This window comes from Solea senegalensis, linkage group LG5, assembly GCF_019176455.1.
Source record: "Solea senegalensis isolate Sse05_10M linkage group LG5, IFAPA_SoseM_1, whole genome shotgun sequence".
Classification (NCBI taxonomy): Eukaryota; Metazoa; Chordata; class Actinopteri; order Pleuronectiformes; family Soleidae; genus Solea; species Solea senegalensis.
In genome coordinates this window covers 15,958,436-15,965,053 of record NC_058025.1, presented here as the reverse complement: position 1 = coordinate 15,965,053, position 6,618 = coordinate 15,958,436, and the positions used below count along the sequence as shown (strand labels likewise).

The 6,618-nt window shown below is 39.7% G+C and overlaps 1 protein-coding gene across 2 annotated transcripts in view; it reads left to right on the top strand.

The window, feature by feature from the left end:
* Window positions 1-3,583: 3,583 nt before the first annotated feature.
* LOC122769568 (protein yippee-like 1) overlaps window positions 3,584-6,618 on the top strand; it is a 29,647-nt gene continuing 26,612 nt past the window's right edge. Inside the window, exons 1-2 of one of the 2 annotated variants that reach the window (XM_044026192.1) lie at window positions 3,584-4,220; window positions 4,728-5,171. The gene's annotated coding sequence lies outside the window, so the exon portion shown is untranslated. The remainder of the gene's footprint in view (window positions 4,221-4,727; window positions 5,172-6,618) is intronic. The other variant, XM_044026191.1, reaches the window with a different exon arrangement.

Sequence of the window (6,618 nt, the reverse complement as noted above, 5' to 3'; positions counted from 1 at the left end):
ACCAGTTTTGTTGGTTCTGTCTTCTGAGATCTGAGGACAATAAATTCTGACCAAATGTCCACAACAGAAATGCACTCACAGATTTGACTTGCACAGATAGGTGGTGAGGTAAAGACTGATCTTTCCCAGTGCTCGTCCTCACACTCGCTGTAAACGCTTACGTCTGTCACACGGTTATTAAATGCACTTGCTTCTAAAGTAGTTAAGATGGGACTTGTAATCCGAGGTGCCTGCTGGGACTTGACTTGCCTGTAGATAGTCTTTTTTTGGCGGGTTTAGTGAGAACATTACGGGCACTGGAAAACCTTTCTGGTATTGGTTGTATTTTAAAAAAGAAAAAAAAAGCTTCTGCTGAGTTCTTTGTGCAACCTGTCTGTCTGTGCCTTTTTTGATAGTCTTGATATCCAAGATTTGATGTGCAGCTTTTGTTTAGTCGGGAATCCATTGTACTCGTAGTATATGCTCTTAAAAATGAACGCAATCAAGTCTGGGGGGAGGGAGGGAGGGTTCGCGCGCGCGTGTGTGTGTGTGGGGGGGGTGTCCTTATCTTTCAGTTGTGTAAATTTTGAAGAGAATTGTTGCCACAGCTGTGTGATTTGTGACTGTATTGAAAAGATGAAAAGCAAACATATTTTTTTGCATTACCCCTTTTCCTTTTTTTTTCTTTTTTGATGTTTTTGTGCAGATATTTTTATTGTAAAATGAATGTTATGTTTCTATCGGACACTAATCTTGTTTGAGTTGTTGTCTCCAGTGGAACTACTTCACTCTTTTTGATCAGTATAAACCTATAATTGTGTAATTAGCTTTTCTCAAAGGAAACAAAAAAAAAAAGTTTGACATCCATGGTTTTTGTTTTACAGGTTGCCGTTTGATCTGCCATAGAAATAGTTTGCATCGATCAGTCAGTTTTATTTTATTGTGTGAAGGATTTGACTTAAACCAAGCGTTTCTTTGCTGTTATTAAAGACTGACTGCCATTTTGAATTTGTTTTTCAACTCTGCCAAGACATTTAAATAGACGTTCATTAAAAACATTGTACCTTCAACTATCTTTTAACTCTGTGACGTGTCTTTGTCACCCGGCATGTTCACAACAGTCATCTTCAAACCACTTCTTTATCTGCCATCATCGTCACACACAGAACTGCAAAAATAGAAGTTTCATGGAGCGACAGAGTACTCGATAAATGTGTTTAATGTTGTCCAATGAGACAAAAGTGAAAATTCTTAATAAAAATGCTGTATTCCTCTAAAACATGAAGTGTGGCTATTATTGTCTGCCACTTAGAGATTGAAATTAATGGTCATAACAAAAGGTCCAGAATACGTCTATAATATATAATTATGTTAATTATATATACATTAAATACAATTTTGTTGTGAACTATTTATTGTTGCATGTTGGAATATTGTTAAATAATTTTAAGTTCATATTGCCTACCTGGGCTGAATAGTTGCTTTTTCCCCCATTTCTTATTTATTTTTATTTGTTTATCGCCCGCTTGTCTGGCCTCCTCCTGATGAGGTGAGATGCCCAGTGGCCACCAGGTTATCTGAGTTTAAGACCCCTGCTATACTTCGATCTGCTTGTGGTAAATTCTGTATTGCTGGGACAATATTGTGGGGAGACACTTGTTTGGAGCTGAGTACTTGAAATGATTAAATCGTTATTTATACACTAATCTCACTGAGGACCAGAGAAATATCACAACATTAACTTACAAGTGGCTGTAACAATGTAAGGTATTATTATAGCCACTTGTAAGTTAGCGTTGTGATATGTTGGATTTCAGTTTAAGTAGATAAACACTAAAAACAGGAGCAGGTTTCAAAATAGTCCAAAATAAGTTTAAATTCCCTAGTGGGTTCAAACTGGACAGCTATAGCATTTCTAGTTTGGAGAGCACAGTCGTCTTTTTACTGAGCTCAATACGTATATTTAACTCTTAACATTTTGCACAAAATACTAACAGTATTTTATATGTTGTGTAGAATACTTTTCCTAAAATGAAATTATCTGCATGGTCAAATTGTTGTCCTGTCGCCACTTTATTCCACAGTGTCCTTTAGAGGGCGCCATAGTCTTGGTAAAACATGTAGTGTGGCCTGATTCATAAATGCATGCCATTCACAAGTGAAGCATGCAAGACATAACATGGTCCAAATTCAATTCATTTATTTTCAAAAAAACTGAAGCCTGTGAGAACTGAAGGAATGGCAAAACATTGTAGGCACAAAGCTGTTAAATTTAACGACATAATTACCATCAGCGAAAAATAAATGTGTGCATTAATTGGTCACTAATACTGATTAACCCTGAACCTTGAAACAGAACACGTAACTGGATCAGCTACAACCTGCTGCACGAGCGTTAAAGAATATAAATAGACATGTTAAAACGGGGCTAAAGGAAGTTTTCAAAAAACATCTTTGAAATTGAAAGCAACATTTTAGTCCTGACATAAATAACATGATAAAACGACAGAAAACACCAGGATAAAGCATCAATCAACTGTATCGATTGGAGGGTTTGTTTACTTCCTCTGCCTCGTCCACGTGCTTACAGCGCGGCTACGCATGCGCGCAAGAGGATATTGGCTTTTGGACACGTGTCTGTGTCGGTAGCGCGCACAGTCAAAAACAACCAGCAGCCACGGGAGCGCGCAGTGTGTACAGAGAATGATTTCTCGTTGATTGGCTGTGGTATTTTAGCCCCGCCCTTTCTGACTGCGGATTGGTTAGGCCAAGACTCTTCTTCACGCTGATTGGACGCTATTTGTAGAACCGGTCTTGTAGCTAGGCTACTGCTGCCTTCCAGTGCTCCACGAAAATTAAGTTCAGAATTTTCTAAGGGAAATATGGTGTGTTTTACGTTGATAAGGTCGAAAATAGAAAACACACGACAACCAACAGGTTGTGTTTGACTTGCAGGGTTTTGCTACAGCATCTGCGTGACAAGTAAGAGCTAACTATAATCAAAAACTTGGGATTAATTAACATTCTCAGCAGCTGCTGACATGGCATCCATGATTTCAGATGTTTTCTGCTATTACTGCCAGGAACACGAAGGAGACAGAGTATTGCATACTCTGTACACTGCATAAAAAGCAACTTGCTATACCCTGAAACTTGTTCAACTGACAAAATTAAAAACACAAAAACTTGTTTGTATTTAAGACTTTCTTCTTCTTCTTTTCCTTTCCAAAGCTATGAAAAACTATTGTGGCCTTCAGTGGTGTTTACAGTAAGCTTTTTAAGCTTAAACAAACATAATGTTGATTCAGTTGATCCTAAATGTTACACTGTCTGGACTTTTAAAAAACAAAGTCATCAGTATGCCAACAACTACTCCACCCAAAGCTTCAAACCACATGAAGGCTTTGAAAATTATTAGGTTGCAACTTTTCGCTTTTTTTAAAGCCACACAGTTTGACTTCTGATTAATCTAAAGTTAAGACTATTCATTATCACCAGTTAATTTCTGCCTGTGTTTAATGTTTGGATACACGTCAAAACTCCATGTTAAATTGAACTTGTCCAGACATGTTCCATGTGTTTTTTTCTCTCACTCTGCCTCTGCTTAAATTCTGAAAGTCCTATGTCCTGCAGCACCTGAACGCAGCATCTGTGGATTAAATAAAAACCCTTTAGTTTTTTTTCACTTTATGTAATAGTTTTACTTGGAAACAAACTTCCACGGTTCATCGCAGTGGAAAGATGCAGGTAGAGGAACACAGCAGACGGTGATGTGGGACAGGTCCAGTGTCCTGGCTCTTTTGTGTGTATCATTTATCTCCACAGCTCATTAGGATTTCAGGATAAATAAGGCCGCAGCAGACGGGACAGGCAGCCAGGCCCGTCCTGAAGCAACACACAACTGCTGCTGCTGCTGCTGCTGACGACTGACTGCAGACTCAGGCTGCCCCGACATGCACACGCTGTGAAGCCTCCTCCCGGGTGGGATCTCCTCTCTAACTGGACCCACGCACGGAGCTAACACCCCGCAGATTTTGAGTTTGGGGTTATGATCCACGGAGGACACTGATGATTTTAGGGGGATTATTAGTGGCTGGAGGCAGACAGGCTGCTGCTGCTGGTGGTGGTGCCTTCATGGGACGGAGGTGAAGGATTTTCTTTTTGGTTTGAGTGGAGTTGAAACTCCTGCGGCAGGGAGCTACACGGACAGAAGAAGAGGAAGAAGGAGAAGTGTCATTGTGGTGAGTGCTACTGTTAGAGCCACACAGTGTGACCTGCAGGAGGACACGCGTCATGTGATTGTCCCCAACACGTCAGTGTGTGTATGTGTGTGTGTGTGTGTGTGATAACCCTTTAATATTACTGTCACGACCTCCCAAACACACACGTGTGTGTGTTATTTTCTCACTTGGGTGTTGCTTGTTTGATTTACAGGCGACTCATTTCTATATTTTGTAACATATCATGTTCATATCTTTTACTCTCTCACTGATCTATATAAACTTACATGCTTTATTTAAGTCGGTGTAAGGTTACAACATGTCATGCTTAGATGTTGTGAAATCGGATGATCTTCGATTGCTTTGGCGCTGATGCTCTTTAGCGGTTGCTGGCATCCCGTGCGTAATGTTGCATTACTGCCTTCGTCTGCTTGCTTGTTTTTTTAATCATCCATGACCTTATTCCAGTTTCTTTGAGTTGCAATCGAGATCAAACTGCGCCTCTCTCTCTCTCTCTCTCTCTCTCAGATGGTGATTTTGCTCCATCTGTGTTTCAGTCACCATCATCATCATGTTTATCATCATTAACCTTGCAGGGCTGCAGATTTTGGTCAGTTCTTTTTTTTCGGGAGGCATGAAAGTACCACGTGAACACGCGACAAAAACACAGTGAGCGAATGGGTTTTATAACGCTCACGCGCACACAGCCCCTGCATCTGCATCTGAGGGATGAAGCTGCAGTGTTTACATGTTTCCTCCTCCTCTTCTTCCTCCTCTTCCTCCTCCTCCTGCTCGCGCATGGTGAAACGACAACACACCTGAATGTGTCTGAGTGTTGCAGGCTTACGTGAGCTCTTGTGCGTTGTCAGTTAAAAAATATATAAATAAATGGATGTAATACATGAATGCAGTCCATGAATGGTTGCTGTGCTCTTCAAACAGGCGCGCGCCCTCACTCTCGGGACAACAAGGGTAAGAGGACAGGTTTTTTGGGTTTTTTGGGGTGGGGGATTTACATCTCATATATATATATATACGTGTGTGTGTATTTGACTTTTAAGGCTCTGTCCAGTGTTGATGTACTGACAGTGCAGCTGCTGCAGAGACAAGGGGTTAGGAGGAGGTGTTGTTGGGGATAATCAGGTTACTGTTATGGTTTTTCAGTCTGTGGTATAGATACATATATAATATCAGTTTGGTCTCACAAAGCCCAAATAAGCACTCGAGGAATGTATTGATCTGGCTCTAAATTTAGCTGTAGGCTCGTTGTGGCTCATGAAACCTCAAAGAGTGTGGCTGTTTTCAGGGTTTATCCTCCAGAAAACAACAACATTAATATCCATGAAATGTGTCTGTGATTCTCACTTGTGACCTTGCTGATGTTTGCTCTCTCATTTGTTGTCAGAATAATTAAAAGACAAAGAACAATAAATACATCTTGAGCTGATGCTTAACCGTCAGTACCCTTTAATCGACCCATATAGACTATTTAATCAAGTAAACATGTGCAAAGCAACTGGTAAATCGAGTGAAAATTGTGCTAAAAATGTGCATAAACCAATTGTGACTTGAGATAATACAATGAGTTTCAGGTGGAAAAGCAAACACAACGAAGCAAAAGCAAGTTTTTCCAAAATCATAGAAGGAAGAAGAAGAAGAAGAATGACATTCATATTCTCATCTTGTATTTATTTACACATCCGGGTGTCCGCGTGCTCCCTCCTTCCCTTGGTGGTGCGTTCACGCTGCATGGGAAATTCACTTTAACGCACAGCACTGCAATAACAATACTCTGCGTTGTCAAAGTTCACAGAAGGACACGTTATACGTGGAGTTCATGTTGTTCATGTACAGCAGACCAACACTGCAAGTAACAAAGAGGTGCTTTAAACCATCCAGGATGTGGTGCCCTCAGTGTAAATGGTCTGTGGGGAGTGAGGTTTTTAGTTGCTAAAGTCAACAATCTGAGACCTGAAGGGAAACACACTGGGTAGAAAAAACTGAAAGACGCTTTACTGAACAACCTCACAGATCCTAAAGTTGAGACAAATGTGTCTCGTTTTCACCATTAAAACATTACTGAGTGTGATTGGGGAAAAGTGATTCTGGAAACATCAAATGTTTTGCTAGTTAATGGTTTAACTAGTTCATCAAATTAAAACATATCACAAGAGTTTGTGAGACATTTTAGGTTTATTAATAAATTGACTAGTAGTTGTACAAATATACATGTACAGGTGTAGTTAAGAACAGTTTGGACCATATGCATCATAAATACATGTATTTTGTGAACTATTTATCACTCCATATAAAAACAAGCACTTTTATTTTGAAATTACGGGAAATATCATCATAAACATTATAAATGTTATTTATTTTTTTCTCATAAAGTTTGCCTTTTTTTCACTTCACTTCAACT